Consider the following 20,264-nt stretch of genomic DNA (forward strand, 5'->3'; position numbering starts at 1 on the left):
AAGTTGAAATTTAGCATGTTTTTTTTGATATTTCGATTTGAGGCCCTTGAAGCATTCTGTTCTCATGGAAGACAATCTTAGACTGACGCACAGGCTGAAGCCAAACAATTTAAATAGATTAATTTAATATATTATTGGAAAATTCTGCAATTCAAAAGAATAAATCCACGAATTTAGGCTATTTTCATTATTTGCTTTTTATCTATGAGCGTTTTCAGGCTTCTGTTTTCTTGGTAGAAAGTCCAGATCGGTTTCTGTAATCGGTGATCGGCCAACTGTTGTAAACAGTCTCGTTATTTTTTTCTTAATAGTTTTATTATTCCCAGAGGGGGCAAAAATCGCGTGCGAAAGATTCGTTAGCATAAAAATAACGAACAACATAGCAGAAAAACCATCAAGGCTAGTATGAAATTAGACGTGAAGGACAACGTGGAAAACCGGACCAAAAAACCAATCAAACAGATAACTGGACGTTTTTCTATCAAAAACTGAACAAACATAAAAGACTTATTCAGAAAAGTATCAATCTGATGGAAATCATTTATCAAAAAGTCTGTAGATCTTATCGGGTCGAGAAATATACTAATGCAGTAAACAAAAAAACGTCAGGTTCAGGTCAGATAGTTTTGATGCTTTACAGTTGGAATAGAAAACTTTCTACCGTATGCATAAATAATGTCTGACTGTATGGTATGACCTAAGGTCATTTTAGGATTTAGCAATTAAATTCTTTCACAGTGTTTGGTAAATCCATTGTGCATTTTACCTATCGTGGGTTGTCATAAGATGGGCCATTGGGTAGGTACTTCTTTTGAGGCTTTATTTTTTTGACAGTTATAGTTGAATTTATTAGTGAATGGTGGACGGACCTCAATAATAAACAGTTTACAGAAAAGACGATTTAGACCACGTATCCAATCTATAACCAGATTTGATATTTTTGGAAGGTGATCAGTACATGAAAAATGGAATTTCAAGCGCAACGAGGTATTCGCCCAGTGTTCTTTTGTTATTGATTTTATCTACGTTGATCTTTTATCTATCTTGATTCTAAGGACCGTTTACTTTCCGACTTAATTATGCGAGGTCGAGGCCGACAAATTCTGAGAATCCGGTACCTTTTTATTCATATTTCAGATTTGGGAGCCCTTTCTGTGTTCTGTTCTCCTGGAAGAAGATCCGTACTATTACACAACGGAGACAACTTGAAATTTAGCCTTTTTTCTGTAAATATTTCGATTTGCGAGCTCTTGCCATATTTTGTTCTCCTCTATGACCTATGAAGTTACACAATAGAGAAAAGTTGAAATTTAGCCTTTTTTAGACATATTTCTATTCTCCTGGTAGAAGATCTGTAGAGTTACACAATTCTCCACTGTGTAACTCTACTTAAAATTTCGTTTTTTTATCTTTAAATATTTAGATTTGAGAGCTCTTGCCACATTCTGTTCTCCTCGTAGAAAACCTATGATGTTGCACAATGGAGATAATTTGAAATTTAGCCTTTATTCTGGAAATATTTCTATTCTCCAGGTAGAAAATCTGTAGAGTTACACAATTCTCCACTGTGTAACTCTACTTAAAATTTCGTTTTTTTTTTCTTTAAATATTTAGATTTGAGAGCTCTTGCCACATTCTGTTCTCCTCGTAGAAAACCTATGATGTTGCACAATGGAGATACTTTGAAATTTAGCCTTTATTCTGGAAATATTTCTATTCTCTATATTTCGGTTTGTGAGCTCGTGCCACATTCCGTTCTCCTAAGACCTATCAGAACCTGAGATGTTACACAATGGAGATAATTTGAAATTCAAATTCATTGAGACAATCTTTCACGCAGTGGACTGAACACAGAATTTTCCATTTCTCTTGGATATGTATGTTCGAAATGTCTTAACTCTGGTATCACGCAGTCTAATAGAAATTTTAGATTAGAAGTTTAAGCTATGAAGTATGACGATAAGGTCATTTTAAGATGGTAAATCCATTGTGCATTTTACCTATCCTGGGTTGTCTTAAGGTGTGCCATGCTCTGTCCTAGGTATGTAACTTCTTTTGAGAGCTTTATTTTTCGACAGTTATAGTTGAATTGATTATGTGAATGGTGGACCTCAATAATAAGATTAAAACATTGTCTATGTCCACTTTGTATATTATTGAAAGTTGAGCTATGTATAGTTAACAGGTAAGACGATTTAGACCACGTATTCTATCTATAACCAGATTTGATATTTTTGGAAGGTGATCAGTACATGAAAACTGGAATTTCAAGAGCAACGAGGTATTCGTCAGTGTTCTTTTGTTGTTGATTCTAAGGACCGTTTACTTTCCGTCTTAATTATGCGAGGTCGTGGTCGAGGAATTCTGAGAATCCGGTACGGGCCAGGACGGATCGACCCCCGTCTTATCGGTGGGTCCGTCGGTCCCCGCGTGTGCGGATGGTGAATCCGGACGGCCTTGGAGCCTTGGAGCATTGCCTCCTCTCTCAATAGGACGGATGACAATGGCCGGCCATTGTATCGCTAAACGGCTCACCGTGTATGAGCCGGGTAAAAGAAGAGCAAAAAGTCACGGGAGAGAGGGCATAGCATACCCGGCCCATTGTACGCCCGGGGGCATGCACATATTTCTGATCGGCTTTTCACCCCGGCCCGATGGAAATGAGGAAAAGGAGTTTCTCATTAGGTGGACCCGTGTCACTGTGATATAAAGGGAGGCTGTTAACATTCCACCGCTCCGGGCTATTACGCTGGTTGTCTTTGATCCGAGGAAACGAGCCGATCTTCTTGAACGACGTCCAGCTGGATAACGTCGCCGATCCTAGCCAGCCGCTCCCCGTTATCAAAGACGGCCAGGACAGGCCATGCGTTAAATGGAAAACGCCTCTTTCTATTTCAAATAATCGCCTTTCCACCCTGTGAAGATCCTGAGAAAATGTCATCTTCCACAACCCTACCATCTCCATAAAAACAAACCCAGTCTATAATTTCATTCTCTACAAGTACAAACAGATTTTCTAGCATTTTCTCGTTGAAAAAAAACTGCAGTTTTCGTTTAGCCTTCTATCTTCATAACACACCTCATATCTGGTCATTTAAAATCCCAGACGAGATAATGTCCAGGCTGAAGCCCGGTAGCGCCTTCAATAGTGAATTCTTTTCTTTTTTTCCCATCATCGTTTTTATTTTCCTTTTTCCTCCTTCCCGGAATCTTCAGATTCTCCAGGGGTTGAGGAGAAAGACCTAGGTGTATGACGAGTGATTCGATGTTCATTTAAAACCCACCCGTTGTAAATTATTCAAACTAATAAATAATAAATACAAAAAAAAACAACCTAATTTTAGACTATTTTCCGCAAGGCTTTTTAAAATTCTATTCATTTTAATAGAAATATCAAATCTGGCTGATTTTTTACAAATTTAATCGGTTTATTTTATGAAATTTTAAATTCTCTTAGTTTATTTACTACTAGATGCTCAGATGCTTTAATTCTTGAAACAGCATTCGGAAGCATCTGTCTTCCTGATAAAAATTTCATCTTTGAGCTCCTTAAACGCGGTGCTCTCCTGTTTTAATTTTAAAAGCACTTTGAGGCCCCTGTTCGTTGAATTATCCGCCCGGATTATTTACGACCGAATGCAAAACGCGTTTGAGCCGATATTTTACCAAATGTCCTGTTTGAAACCATTAATTTAACCTTTAGGGCGAGAACGGTATTCAAAAAGTCCAAAAATATACTCTTTGCCTAAAGCATTTTGAGATATTTAAGATATACATCGACCCAAGAAAGAAAAGCTCTCAGGAGCGTCTGTTTTTATTTTCGTAAAAGCTCTTGGAGATCCCTGTTCTTCTAATATGTCTCCACTTTTCACCCTGACGGAAAAAAACATTGTTCTTTTTTAAATAATTAATTTCGGGCTCCTCGAGGATTTGAATCTCCCACAGACAAGTGTGGTTATAATCTGATAAGAAAAACCATGAATTTGGCCCATTTCCCAGTTTGAGAGCTTTTAGCTGCTTCTGACTTCCTACTACAAAGTTCAGGCGAGAACTCCTCAGAAAAATAATCGCCTATTTCAATTTGTATAAAGCTCCTTGAATTCTTCTGTTCTCCTGATAGAAATTTCAGCTGTGTGCTCCTTATACACCCCCTTTTAATTAATTTAAAAAAAAGCTCAAGGAGGCTCCTGTTCTAATACGTCTGCACTTTTGACCCTGATGAAAAAATGAAGTTTTTCTTTTTTAAATATTCAAACAACGAATTTGGCCCATTTTCGTGAAATTTTCCAGTTCGAGAACATGTTTTTAGCTGCTACTAACTTCCTCATAGAAATTTCAAACGAGAGCTCCTTTTAGAAAATAATCTGCCATTTCCATTTTTCAAAACGCTCTTTCTAACAAAAGTTTCAGCTGAGAACTCATTGAGGACCATAATCTTATTTTAAATTTAACAGAGCTCTTCGAGCCAAAAATTTCAGTTCTAACTCCTTACAAAGCATCATATCTTAATATAATTTTTTTTTAAATCTAGAAGGCAATTTTTATCCTAATAAAAACTCCAAAAGAAAAAAAATCACCTAGAGGCTCCGTTTAAAAACCCTATTTCCACGAAGTTTTTATTTATTAAATACTCAATGTTTTATCTTTTCTTGCGTTATCTATTGGGCAAGGAGAATTAAATAAAATAACACATGAAATTTCCCAATTCGTGAGCTTTTAGCGCTAATGTCTTCCTATTGAAATTTCAGCTAAGAGATCTCCTTGTGGACTATCCTTTTCTTCCAATTTAAAAAGGCTCTTAGAGGCACCTTTGCAGCAGATAGATATTTCAGCTGAGAACTCCTCGGGGACTTAAAATCTGATGTTTCCATTTGAAAAAAGGGTTTAGATACTCCTGTTCTCCCTATAGCAATTTTGGGTGGAAACTTCTTGTGAACCTCTTCAATTTTAATTTTTAAAAACTCTTGAATGTATCTGTGCTCCTGATAGGAATTTCAGATTAGAGCTTCTTGTGGAAGATCTTCCGTTTTAACCAAAAAATCTCTTGTTCTCCTATTTCTCTACGCTTGACCCTAATGAAAAATTGTAGTTATTCTTTTTTAAATTACTCATATGATGGGCTCCTTTTGTGTTATTGGACAAGGTAAAACTCATTGGCAAAATCTCCTTATGACATTTTAACGCTGAAGGAAAAAAAAATTGTTTGATAGAGAAAACGTCTGTCTTATCCGGACCAGAGATTGTATTAATTTCTGTAAGTTGCTATGGTTTTATATCGTAAAGTTCGTATAAAAATATCCGTTACAAAAGTGGAAAATATTTACATCATTTTTCAGTAGATTTTCTGTTTTTATGATGAGAAGAGAAATTTGAACAAATTTACATAAATTTCCGTCGTTTCAATAAAGATAAGGAGATAGCAAGATACTTTAAGCAGATTTTTGCCTTTTACCGAAGACATAATCACAAAAATTACGGTAGTTCTGTAGCTTTTGGTATGAAGTGGTACTGAATAATATTTATAATCGGGGATAATTTGAATTCCAGACCTGGATATAATCTTTTGAGAAAAAGTCAACTTATTTTGCATTCAAAAATATATAGAAAAATCTGACAAAAGGAAATTCCGATGGCCGAAGTAGCATCTGTTAATCCGTTATTCAGGTTCTCGAGTTCTCAAGAGTTAATGTTATTATGGTAATGGTCCTGTGAGAAATTCACATCCGGGAACTGGATTTTTTTTTTTAATTCATTCCCAACACTGAACGAAACGACAATTTCGTTATCTTTTCATTGTAAATATAATTTAATTTACTATTAGCAAGGATCGCTGAAAGGAAAGTAGGCTGTCGAGGAGAAAGGTGCAAGGTCAGGGATTTCTTCGGTTTGCGTCATCCCGTACGATTCCAGGCGATCCCAGCAGAAAACTGACTTTTCCCTTAAAGGAGGGACGGGCCGACGAGAAAAACGCCTCGGTTCAAATCTGTCCCAAATCGTACGCCGTTCCAGGAGTGTCAACGACCCCCGTCTTGCACTTGTTCAACTATTGACACAGTCCGTTTGCCCTCGGCCTACGTGCCAGATTTCATTGAGAGCCGGTGCAGCGGAGGGTTTCACGGATTAACAGCCCCCACCTTGATAAGATTAAGCTTTATCGATGAGGTGATTGATCGTAGGAAAAGGATTTTTATATTTGTTAATAATACATCGGATTCTGTGTCTGAACTGGCTGATTTTTGCTCGAGGTACAACTTCGTTCTTCACGACATTCCAATTTTTGATTAATAATAAACTTAAAAGCAACCGTATGGATTTAACAACATCCTTAAGAAGCTCTAGGCTTAGAAAAGTCCATGCTAATCAGCAAAAGTCATTGTATTACCTTGTCCAGTAAGGAGACTTCAACCCACAAGGAGCCCAGCGTGTTAAATTTAAAAAAGAAAAACTCAAAACTCATTTGTCGGTAGGGTCAAACACAGAAATATTAGAAGAACAAGTTTTTCAATTAAAACAGGAGAATATACTTCCAAAGGAGCTCAAAGGTGAAATTTTAATTTTTTCAATTAAAAAAAATTCTACTAGGAGCTCTAAGCTGAAATTCGTTTAAGCCTTCCAGAGTTTCGTTTAAAATTAAAATAGAAGATTCCACAAGAAGTTCTAGCTGAAATTAATTACTTTTGGAAGAACAGGAGCACTTTTAAATTGAAACAGCAGATTTGCAGTTCACAAGAAGTTCTCAGCTAAATACCTATCAGGAGCACAGTTACTTCCAAGAGATTTTTAAAAAACTAAAATAGAAGATGATAGTCCGAAAGAAGTTCTAGCTGTAATTTCTATTGAAAGAACAGGAGCACTTTTAAATTGAAACAGCAGATTTACAGTTCACAAGAAGTTCTCAGCTAAATACCTATCAGGAGCACAGTTACTGCCCAGAGTTTTTTCTCTATTTCTTTAAATTGAAATTGAAGATATAGCCCAAAAGAAGCTCTCAGCTAAAATTCCTATCAGAAGCACAGTTATTTCCAAGATTGTTATTTATTTATTTTTAATTAAAATAGAAGATTATAGTCCACAAGAAGTTCGTAGCTGAAATTTCTATTGGAAGAACGGGAGCACTTTTAAATTGAAACAGCAGATTTACGTACACAGGAAGTGCTCAGCTGAAATTACTATCAAGAGCACAGTTACTTCCAAGAGATTTAAAAAAAATTAAAATAGAAGATTGTAATAATCCACAAGAGGTTGTCAGCTGAAATTCCTATCAAGAGCATAGCTACTTCCATGAGATTAAAAACAAAAGAAATAAAATAGAAGAATAGAGTCCGAAAAGAATTCTAGCTGTAATTTCTATTGAAAGAACAGGAGCACTTTTAAATTGAAATAGCAGATTTACAATTCACAAGAAGTTCTCAGCTAAATACCTATCAGGAGTACAGTTACTCCCCAGAGTTTTTTCTCTATTATTTAAAATTGAAATAGCAGATTTACAGTTAACAAGAAGTTCTCAGCTAAATACCTATCAGGAGCACAGTTACTTCCAAAAGTTTTTTTTATATTTTTTTAATTGAAATCGAAGATATAGCCCAAAAGAAGCAATCAGATGAAATTGCTATCAGGAGCACAGTTACTTCCAAGAGATTTAAAAAAAATTAAAATAGAAGATTATAGTCCGAAAGAAGTTCTAGCTGTAATTTCTATTGATAGAACAGGAGCTCTTTTAAATTGAAACAGCAAATTTACAGTACACAAGAAGTTCTCAGCTAAATTCCTGTCAGGAGCACAGCTATTTCCAAGAGATTAAAAAAAAAATGAAAATAGAAGATTATAATCCACAAGAAGTTCTAGCTGTAATTTCTTTTGGAAGAACAGGAGCACTTTTAAATTGAAACAGCAGATTTACAGTATTTTTTATTATTATTTACTATTATTTTATTATTTATTTTTCACAAGAAGGTCTCAGCTGAAATTTCTATCTGGTAGGAGGATGCATGCAAGAGATTTTTTAATTATTTTCTTTTTTAAAATTAAGACAGGGAGAGTTTCACAAAGAGCTGGAGGAAGAATTTTGTATCATGAGGACAGGAGCCTCTAAGAGCTTTTTTAACTTGAAATATGAGTTTACCGTCCATAAGGAATTCTCAGTTGAAATTTCTATCAAGATGACACTAGCGCTAAAAGCTCACTATGTCGAAAATTTCAATCTTTTTGTTACATTTAAAACGAGATTTTCAGAAATTTTTACTAGGAAAACATGTGCATCTAAAGCCTCTCGAATTGGAAAATCCTACGAAAATGCATCAAATTCATTATTTTTGTTTGTCCAATAGGGCCAATTCTATTAAAAGGGTGTATAAGGAGCTCAAAACTGAAATTTCTATCAAGAGAAGAGAAGCATTCAAGGAGCTTTGTAAAAAAAATTTTTTTTTTACTTCATTTATTTGTATCTACAACTGTACATGTATTGTATACAACCAGCAACAGGAGCCTCCTTGAGTTTTTTAAAAATTAATTAAAAGGGGGTGTATAAGGAGCACACAGCTGAAATTTCTATCAGGAGAACAGAAGCAATCAAGGAGCTTTGTAAAAATTGAAATAGGAGATTATTTTTCTAAGGAGTTCTCTCTGAACTTTGTACTAGGAAGACAAAAGCACCTAAAAGCTCTCAAACTGGAAAATGTGCCAAATTGTTTTTTTTTTCCTATCAAATTAAAACGCAAACTTGTCCAGGGAGATTCTAATCTATAAGGAGCCCAAAATTGAGTATTTAAAAATAAAAACTTTGTGGAGATAGGGTTCTTAAGCAGAGCTTCTAAGTGCTTTTTTCGATTGGAATTTTTATTAAAATAAAAATTGCCTTCAAGATTAAAAAAAAATCATTTATGGTGCTTCATCAGAATTTAGAACTGAAATTTTTGGCTCTGAAAGCTTTGTTAAATTTAAAAAACAGTTTATGGTCCTCATAAGTTCTCAGCTAGAAACAGGGTTTTGAAAAATGGAAATGGGAGATTATTTTCTAAGAGGAGCTCTCGTTTGAAATTTCTACTAGGAAGTTAGAAGCAGCTAAAAACATGTTCTAGAACTGGAAAATTTCACGAAAATGGGCCAAATTCGTTGTTTGAGTATTTAAAAAAGAAAAATGTTTTTTTCCGTCAGGGTCAAAAGTACAGAAGTATTTGGAGAACACGGGCTTCCAAGAGCTTTTGTAAAAATTAAAATAGATGCTTCAAAGAGCTTTTATTTCTTGGGTCGATGTTTTTAAAAATCTAAGAATGTTTCAGTCAAAGAGTATATATTTGGACTTTTTGAGTCTCAGTCACGTGATGAAAGTTCTAAGGGTAAATAATGGTTTCAAATAGGACATTCGGTAAAATATCGGTTCAAACGCGTTTTTCACCCGGTCGTAAATAATCTGGGCGAATAATTTAATGCCGGTTCGTTGTACGGAAGCCCAGCATACTCAGGGCGTTAAGGTGACTGAGTCACGCCAGGGAAAAGTTCAACCGGCACTAGGTTCATTACCATGTCTCTCAGGCCGGTTCCCGGATCCTTCACGCGACTTGTGGAAAATTTTCAAATTTGAATTTAATATCCAGAATTAAACCTGAAGGTTTATAAGTTCGGGTTTTTTTTTAATCAAAAATTGGATGAATAAAAGGAAAGATGCAGCATTGTTCACCTATTAGGTGAAATGACATGTTTTTTTTCTACTTTATTGACAAATTCGTCGCAATGTTACGTCCAACTTAAATTTTGACTGGGGGTGTGACCGGGAGCGGCCCAGTGTATTGATCTCGCACCATGAATGGAGGGGGTGCCGGGGGTTGTTGAGGCTACCCCATTCAAAGAATCATCCCTCATTCATTCCAACCCCTCGCGCCCTCCATTCACGTGTGGCCTGTAGTACTCGTACGTACTCGAGCCGGATACGACGTACGTATTTTCCGAGGCGAGGCGGCTGGGATTTTCGTCACGAAGACTTTTAATATCCTTGGATTTACCCGTGATCGTAGAAGGCATTCAGAATAATAAAAGCCGAAGCTGCCTTTCACCTGCCAGACCTCAGAAATCCGACAGTAAATTTAAAATATTTTGATTTATAGTATTTACAAAAACTTATCATAGACATCATCATCACAGCTCGCGTGTATTAACAAAGTGACAAATCGGGTATAATATATTTTCTGATTTTGCTTTCCGTCTATGGAAAAATCTACATAAAAGACCTTACGAAAATAAACACGATTCCCCACAGAAATGGAAAGGAGTTCCTTTCTAGCGAAACTTACCAGCTAAACAAATTACAAGCTTTTAGCTTGTTCAAATTACATCACATTATTGTTCTATTTTGGGGAAAATATTAGACCAAAAAACCCAGCTTTCGTTGTCAAATTGTAGCAGAGCGTTTTTACTCTCCTGAACACTTGCTGATTAAATATCCCAAAACCTGGATGTACGAACGATCCCATTAAGCACACAGATCCTTAAACGACTTTGACCTATCCGATTAAGCACACAGAAATGGTGAACAACCTGGATTTACGAACGGTCCAATTCAACACCCAAAATTCTTAAACGACTGATGAATAAACGATCCGATTCAAAATCCAGAACTATTAAACGTCTCTGACATATGAACTATCCGATCCAGCACACAGATCTGTAAACGACGTTATCTCAGGATCCATCCTATAGAATCCGATTCAGCTCTCAGAACCTTTAAACGACATTAACCTACGAATTATCCGATACAGCACCCAAAACCCCTACACTGATATTGATCAAGCCTACAGAGTTGTTAAACGACCTGGGCTTACGAACGTTCCAATTTAGCTATCAGAACCTTTAAACCACTCTAACCTAAAAATGATCGCATACAACACACAGACCTTAAACGATTCTGACCTTTGAACTAGCCGATTAAGCACACAGAGCTCTTTAAACGACTCTGACCTTTGACCTCTCGGTTAAAGCACCCAGAACCCTTAAACGTCTCTGACGTATGAACTATCCGATCTAGCACACAGATCTGTTAAACGACGTTAACTCAGGATCCATCCTATAGAATCCGATTCAGCTCTCAGAACCTTTAAACGACATTCCTACGAATTATCCGATACAGCACCCAAAGCCCCTTCACTGATCTGATTAAGCCTATAGAGTTGTTAAACGACCTGAGCTTACGAACGTTCCAATTTAGCTATCAGAACCCTTAAACGACTCTGACCTATGATCTATCCGTTACCGTACCCAGAACCCTTAAACGACTCTGACCTATGATCCATCCGTTACAGTAGCCAGAACCTTTAAACCACTCTAACCTAAAAATGATAGCATACAACACAGACCTTAAACGATTCTGACCTTTGAACTATCCGATTAAGCACACAGAGCTGTTAAACGACCTGGATTTACAAACGGTCCAATTCAGCTACCAGAAACTTTAAACGACTCTGTCCTATGATCTCTCGGTTAAAGCACCCAGAACCCTTAAACGTCCCTGACGTATTAACTATCCGATACAGCAACCAGAACCCTTAAACGTCTCTGACCTATGAACAATCCGATTCAGCTCCCAAAATCTATGAAAAACAGTCTCAAATCTATAATCGACCTATTCAGCTCCCAGAACCTTTAAACGACTCTATGAACTACTATCCGTTTCAGCACCCAGATGCTTGAAATACAGCCCTATGGACAATCTGATTTCCAACCCGTAACGTTGAAACTAATCTTACCTGTGAACGATCCTATTCAATATCCAATGACCTATGAACAATTCGATTAGGCACCCAGAACCATTAAACGACTCTGACCTATGAACAATCCAATTCAGCTACCAGAACCTGTAAAAGACTCCATCCGATTCTCCGATTCAGAACCCAAATCATTGAACGACTCTGACCTATGAACGATCCAATTCGACGTCTGAAACTGTAACTGATTCTGCCACAGGAAAGATCCTAGCCTTTTTAGCTTTGTAATTTGGTTATCAACAACCAACAAGAACAAGTGGCGATAGCACACCGCCTTGGGGAATCCCTTTATGGTATTATTGTACCCAATTAAGCTTCTATTTATCGTCTGTAACGTGTTACAAACGTGCCCGGATGCTCCTGGTCCGGCACTTCTTACCCTCTTTCCACTTTTTATGGAAGAGGGTTTGTCTTTTGGTCTTTCGCTCATTTCTTTCTTTATCTAATGCCCGAACGATCGGACGGACGGGACAACGGCGTTCTCTACGTTTTTCTCGGACGGCCTGGATCTACATACTATCTTCGCGGTCAATGCGAGATTTCGTGACCAGAATCCGATGCTCCTGGTAGAGTTCGACCCCGTTGCCTCGGTCCGCGGCCGCCGCTGCCGGGCTCTGATTTCGTTCTCTTGAGAGAGTCCCGCGTTTATTCTGCCGGATAAAGCGTACTGCTCGTTACTGATCCTTCCGCAGGTTCACCTACGGAAACCTTGTTACGACTTTTACTTCCTCTAAATGATGAAGTTATCATCGTCTTTCCAGCGTTCGATAAAACCGACCAGGTCGGTTGGGCTTACCGCCAGTCCGAAGACCTCACTAAATCATTCAATCGGTATTAGCGACGGGCGGTGTGTACAAAGGGTAGGGACGTAATCAACGCGAGCTTATGACTCGCGCTTACTGGGAATTCCTCGTTCATGGGGAACAATTGCAAGCCCCAATTCGCAGCACGAAGGGGTTCAGCGGGGTACCCGGACCGCGAAGGGGATTCCTTCAGCGTAGCGCGCGTGCGGCCCAGGACATCTAAGGGCATCACAGACCTGTTATTGCTCCATCTCGTGCGGCTAAAAGCCGCTTGTCCCCTTAAGAAGAATATTGTTCGCCGGTAGATTCGATACCAAACGCGTCTAGTTAATAGGCTAGAGTCTCGTTCGTTATCGGAATTAACCAGACAAATCGATCCACCAACTAAGAACGGCCATGCACCACTACCCACTGAATCAAGAAAGAGCTATCAATCTGTCAATCATTCCAATGTCCTGACCTGGTGAGGTTTCCCGTGTTGAGTCAAATTAAGCCGCAGGCTCCACTTCTGGTGGTGCCCTTCCGTCAATTCCTTTAAGTTTCAGCTTTGCAACCATACTTCCCCCGGAACCCAAAAGCTTCATCGGCGGATCGCTGGCTGACATCGTTTATGGTTAGAACTAGGGCGGTATCTGATCGCCTTCGAACCTCTAACTTTCGTTCTTGATCAATTAAGACATACTTGGCAATTGCTTTCGCTCTAGTGCGTCTTGCGACGATCCAAGAATTTCACCTCTAACGCCGCTATACGAATGCCCCCGCCTGTCCACTTGATCATTACCTTGTGTTCCGGAGACCAACAGAATAGAACCAAGGTCGACACAACAGTCACAGTGAAATTATCCGGTTACGATTCGAAGGGACCATGCCCGTCTTCGTTGCTGCATCAATGGATTCATGTGAGGTGTTATCAAATGAACGTCTACGGACTATGGAACAGCATAGTGCAGCACGAGGAAGATTTATTCTTCGTAACCTACATGTCGTCAATGATAGTCTTAAGTCCAAGAGAAAATTTCAAAATAAAAGATTAAAATATAAAAATAGGAACACGTCTAACAATCGTTAACCTGAAGATTGTACAATCTCGATTGTTATTTTAAGAATTTATTAAATAAATTACGGTTTTTTCTAATTTCTCGTTGAAATTAATTAACCAGGCCCAAAGATAATATATTATAATAACAATTTTGTTATTATTGCGTAACTGTTGTCTCGGAATGAGAGATTACAAAATTATTGTAAGATAAGATCATGTTTAAAAAAAATATATCTGCAGAATGACAATAAAGCGGCAGTTAGCTTGCAGATGGACTGGCTCCTAAGATGGATTTTCTTTTATAGTTTTCTCTGACTGGATTATTGTAAGAAGATGCCCTTTGCTGATGGGAGAAAGGCTATTTACCAGAACAAGACTAAGCCCAATTTGCTTTACAGGTTTTTTATTTTTTTATTGCACGCCGGGCACGATTGAAAGATCCGGGCCTGAAAAACGTCGTTTCCGCCCCTTTCAGGGACTTTTTCCGGTTTTCCTGATTTCCTGCCGAGCGCGGCGCTTCCGTAGAATCCGCTTTGTCCGACCGGGCCGGTTCATCGGACATCGAAGCTCGCCAGGACCGTTCCTGCAGGAAAGTTTCAACCGATTTTTCTGAACAAAACGATATCAGGTTCTAAGCTGACCCGATGATATTCGAGCTCAGTAACGTTCTTAGAAGACTATGACTAGTCTCATAAAAAGGACAATTAGAAAAAATATATGACTTCACCACTTGTTCATAGGTCGGAATTAGATTCTCTTGGTCTGACGTGGCCAAGGCGTTTTATTCCTGTTCGTAGCTTGCCTCGTCGAAGCCGTACGGACCCATCGTCCCAGGGGCCCGATGACCCCGAAATGGAGTCCCTCCTGGAGAAAGAAGTCTTTCTCCCTTTCTCTGGCTGAGTTTCTGACCTTGGAAGGCTCCGTCCTTGGTAGTACTACGGCGGCCGCGTCCCCACCCGAGCCGGGGGCTTCGACCCCGCGGTACCGCACGCCACTCCCTTCCTCGCATTCCTCCAGCCGTTGGCGGTCCGATCCAACCCCTGGTGTAAAAAAAAAACATAGAAGAAGGAAGGTGCTTTACTATTCGGGCGAGAGAAAAAAAATGGCACACCGATGATGGGATTTTGTAACGGAGATCAAAATGTGACCGTAGTGAACCACCTAGGCCAAACTTCCAACAACATTCCGCCATATTCACAATGTCAGAGAAAATACAAAACATGAAAAGGTCCAGAGGAAATGGAAGAAAATATAGCGTCAAGGATCTTACATCCTGCATCATCATGACGTCAATCACTGAATAGACAAATAATATCTCTTTCCTTCCATGCTCTCACTCAGTCTGTCTTTCTCTCTCTCTTTATAATAAAATTTATTATTACATAATAGTTATGTACGGTATAAATAATTTTCTTAAGTTTAAATAAAGGTAGAAGCGCTGAACGATCCAAAGATCCGATCAACACTGAGAGCTCTTTAATGGTTCTGACGAATAAAGATCCGGTTCAGACCCAGAACCCTTAAACGACTCTGACCTATGAACGATACGATTCTGAAACCAGAACTCTTAAACGACTCTGACCTATTATCTATCCGTTACAGCCCCAGAAACCTTAAACGACTCTGACCTGTTATCTATCCGTTACAGCTCCAGGACCCTTAAACGACACTGAACTTTGAACGATACGATTCAGACCCCAGAACCCTTAAATGACTCTGAGCTATTATCTATCCGTTACAGCCCCAGAACCTTTAAATGTTTCTGACGTATGAACTATCCGATACAGCACCCAAAACCCTTAAACGACTCTGACCTATGAACTATCAGACTAAGTATACAGATCTATTAAACGACCTGGACTTACGAACGATCCAATTCAGCTACCAGGACCTTTAAATGTTTCTGACGTATGAACTATCCGATACAACACCCAGAACCCTTAAACGACTCTGACCTATGGTCTATACGTTACAATACCCAAAACCTTTAAACCTCTCTGACTTACAAATGATCCCATACAACCCAGAGCCCTTAAACGATTCTGAATATGGACTATTCGATTTAACACCTAGAACCCTTAAACGATTCTGACCTCTGAAGAAGTATCACCTTCAGATTCTTTGAATTATGAACTATCCCGTTCAGCACCCAAAACCATTAATCACTCTGATCTATGAACAAAATGATTCAGCATACAGAACCTTCAACGACTCACTTAATATCATTTACTCTATCATCAAGACGTCCATCATTGCACACACATAAATGCCCCTCCTTCTTTCAAGTGAAGCTTTAGCTGTCGTGAACTTTCATTAAAAAAAACGTGGAGGGCTTCGATTAGGCCAGAGTATACTTGTTTACTTCTGTTGGCACTTTCCAAGTGGTTGAGCGAACACGTCAAGTCTGATTTGAGCAGGTTCAGCCACAGCTTCGAAAGCGCGGTGCACGATTTTTGGCTGTTGTTTGAAAGGCGGAAGGAGTGTCGAGTAGTGGTGACAGCCAGGACTGCATCTGTTCAAACAATCAGTCTCCGAAAACACCACACAAAAGTGGAAAAGAACTCTGGGTTTTACCTTCTTGCTTTTTCATATTCTACCTTAGACCGTGTAGCTGTATAGTGCTGTAACAATCGGATTTGGCGGTTCGAACAGATTATCCACCAAGGGTGTTCCCCCACGATTGATCCGCGTCGAAAACTAGCGAAAGAAGTGTGTCCAGGAACGCAGAAAGAGGAGTTTCAGGGTATGGAGTGGATAACGGCCAGCTATTTAAACCCATTGTGTATCTCGATGCCGGGTCTTGGACCTGAGTCAAACTCATCTAGGAAGAAGGCAGCCGATTAGCCTATTATCACATTTCTCCGGGTTAGGTCAAGCCTGTGGCCGAGAAGAAGTCAGTCGGACGCTCCATGGACTGTAAGACTATATGGACTATAAGGAAGATTTTTCTCTACTTTTTCTCCTTATTTGAGGGGAGGGGGAGATTAAAACAATATTCGCCTCGACATGTTTGTCGTCTAACTTGGCAGGATAATTGCCAACCAGGTATGAACATTGGAAACGGAAAGGTCAGGACGATACTCGCAATGTTCTACGTGATGGATGGGCCCGCGGTGACGACCACCTCGTTTAAAGATTCCAAAAGGAAAAAGAGAAAAAAAACAACCAAGGACGGACAAACTTCCCCCTGAAGAAAATGTATCAATCCGAACTCTCCTTAAAAATAATTGTGAGAGAAAATTGCAAACGGAGAGACTGTGTGATTGATGACGTTTAATCTGAGGCGTGTATTTCCATCCAGGGTCTCCCAACTGGTGTCAGAGAGAATCCTTGTGATCTCTAAAAATGTAAAGTGATAAATTGTTTTCAGGACATTACTAAGAACGAGTCGTAAGCATGCTAACTCCTCTCACTCTTTCTCGTTCTATGTATCTTTCTATCTGGCACTGTCCCACCTTTCCTATCTAACACTCTCTCTTTATAATAAAAATTATTATTACGTAATAAATATATATGAAACAATCCTCGTCGGTTTTGAAAATTCTAGACATAACCTTTGAACGATAAAATAACCCGATTCAACCAAACGCTTCCTTTAATCAGTCTCAATTATAAACGATCGGATTCACCTAACAGAACATATGAACGACTTGGACCTACGAAGATCAGATTCGAACCTAGTACCTTTAAACGACTCTGACCTATGAACGATCCAATTCAGCACCCAGGACCTTTAAAAGACCTGGACTAATATACGGTCTAATTAGAAGTTCAGGACATTCCATGGTTTTGTGTTGTGAGAACCCTTAAACGACTCTGACCTACGAACGATCCGAATACCCAAAACCCTTAAACGACGACCCTTGAACGTTCCGATTCAACATACAGAACCCTTAAACGATTCTGACCTACGAACGATCCGATTCAACATACACAACCATTAAACGATTCTGACCTATCAACGATCCAATTACATACCCAGAAACCTTAGACGACTCTGACCTACGAACGATCCGATTCAGTACACAGGAACATTTAACGACCTAGACCAATGTACGATCTAATTCAACGACTGTTAACCTTCCTGGATCTTTGTACATATCGATTCACCGGTGAGAACCCTTAAACGAGTCTGACCTACGAACGATCCGTTACAGCACACAAAACACTTAAACGACTCTGACCTACAAATCTATCCGTTACAGCACCCAGAACCCTAAAATGACCCTGACCTATGAACTGTCAGATTCAGTATACAGATCTGTTAAACGACCTGGACTTACGAACAATCCGATTCAGCATACAGAACCCTTAAACGACTCTGACCTATATCTATCCGTTACAGCGCCCATAAACCTTAAACGACTCTGACCTATGACCTATCTGTTACAGTACCCAGAACCCTTACACGACTCTAACCTACAAATCTATCCGTTACAGCACCCAGAACGCTAAAATGACTCTGACCTATAAATCTATCCGTTAGAGCACCCAGAACCCTAAAATGACTCTGATCTATGAACTATCAGACTCAGTATACAGATCTGTTAAACAACCTGGACTTACGAACGATCCAATTCAGCTACCAGAACATTTAAATATCTCTGACGTATGAACTATCCGATACAGCGCCCAGAACCCTTAAACGTCTCTGACCTATAAATCTATCCGTTACAACACCCAGAAACCAACAATGACTTTTACCTATGAACTATCAGATTCAGTATATAGATTTTTTAAACGACCTGGACTTACGAACGATCCAATTCAGCTACCAGAACCTTTAAACATCTCTGACGTATGAACTATCCAATACAGCGCCCAGAACCCTTAAACGACTATGACCTATGATCTATTCGTTACAGTACCCAGAGCCTTTAAACGACTCTGACCAATGAACGATCCGATTCAGCACACAGGACCTTTAAACGACCTGGACCAATGTTAGATCTAATTCAACGTTGAGGACTGTTAAACATTCTGGTACTTTGTACATATCGATTCAAGGGTGAGAACCCTTAAACGACTCTGACCTATGAACGATCCAATTCAGTAAAAAGAACTAGTCCGATTCTCATATATCTTCCATCGTCAAGAAGACCAATCTCTGCACAGACAAAAAATGTTTCTCAGTCATTGCTCAGTAACTCACACTCTTTCTTTCTTGGCTCGAACAGATCCTATTCAGATCCTATTCAGATCCTATTCAGATCCATTTATTTACAGGATCTGTATCTTCTTTCTCTCCGCCTTCCCTTTCTGAGTGTTGACCACAACTTTCCTCGTACTTCGAATTTGTTCCTTTAAGTCAAATTTAAACGCAATGTATCTAAGCTATGTTTAGAAGCCGTCGATTGTTATTTACGTCCAAGAGTAAACTGTATCGACAGCTGGGGCAACCGGGTCTCTAATATTGGGATCTTTCTAAAAATGAAACTTCTGAGCTTTGAGGAAATGCACTTGGGATGAAAATCTCGTCCAATTTGACGGCCCTCGAGCCCAAAGGCTTGAAGGAGGCTCGAAAGAGATCTCGGCCCCTGAGGATTTTCTTACGAGCCTCGAGAGGCACGTGTCCTGATTAATTTCGAAAACGTGCGTGACAGGCGTTTTCTCTCTCGGGTCCGTCGTCTTCTTCGACTGGCCGTTTTCCAAATTGGCCTTTTTAACGATTGGCGGGTGGGTTAATTTTCAAAAAGGCCTCTGGCTTATTGAAACCGATATCACTGGACTGTCGCCAATTGGATCCTTGTTTAAAGAACTTTGATATTATTAAGTTGTGGAAACAAAAGGGTTAAAGGGACATGATTTAGACACGTATTAAATCAAGTTATGATTATAAAAGCTATTAAGCGAATCGAAATAAAACACCGCTCAAACCGTTAACCCGCCCCTTTCACATTTTCTCCCTTTCTGTGGGTAAGCCCAAAACAGACCGTTAAGGTTATCAGATTTTAGGGGAAAAAACTCCTAGTAAATACCTGAGAGTCCTTCGACTATGTTATTACACCGCGTGACCAAGTATATAATAGCATGTTTTCACAAAGTACACAATTAATTACCTTTTTTTTTAAATAGTAGTACAAGTAGTTTTTAATCCTAGCAGCAATACATTTTTTCTTTTTTTAATGAATCTCGCCTCTATCTAACTAGTCTTATAATTAGAGAAGAAAGCAGTTTCCTTTGATCAACATTTAACGAGATGTCGCGTTTTCATTCTAATTCGCTTTATTCAACGGCGGTGTCTTGGATGTGCTAAATATTTCACAAAAAGAATTAACCGAACAACTAATTGAGATTAAACAAGCTTTTTTTCATGGGGTAGATCAAAGATCAGAAATTATTTCGTGGTTCAAAAAAACGTTTTTCGTCATAAAAAGCGGAGAAAAACGAGATAAAGAATGTAAAGAAAGTGCAGTTAATACACACGTACTTCTTAATACACAGAAAATACACATGTCTTCAGGTCAATCAAACTAAGGAGTATGTGGCATGATGACCTGTATGAACTGAATCGGTAAAAAAAAGTACTAATCAATCATGTTTAAAGACCTATAAGTCTTATCGAATAAAAAAAAATTATAACGGGACTGATAACGGTCGAATCAAACCTATCAAAAGGAACATATTATAAAACGATTGATAACGGTCGAATCAAATCGGAATAGGTTA

General features: G+C 38.8%; 1 protein-coding gene across 1 annotated transcript in view; it reads right to left on the reverse strand.

Annotated features, from left to right (window-relative positions):
* The window catches only part of LOC106672953 (ataxin-1-like), a 54,199-nt gene that overhangs the window by 7,898 nt on the left and 26,037 nt on the right, over nt 1-20,264 (reverse strand). The gene's annotated exons all lie outside the window — the stretch shown is intronic.

The sequence above is a fragment of the Cimex lectularius genome, unplaced genomic scaffold (assembly GCF_000648675.2).
Source record: "Cimex lectularius strain Harlan isolate CLEC.00 unplaced genomic scaffold, Clec_2.1 scaffold203, whole genome shotgun sequence".
NCBI lineage: Eukaryota > Metazoa > Arthropoda > Insecta > Hemiptera > Cimicidae > Cimex > Cimex lectularius.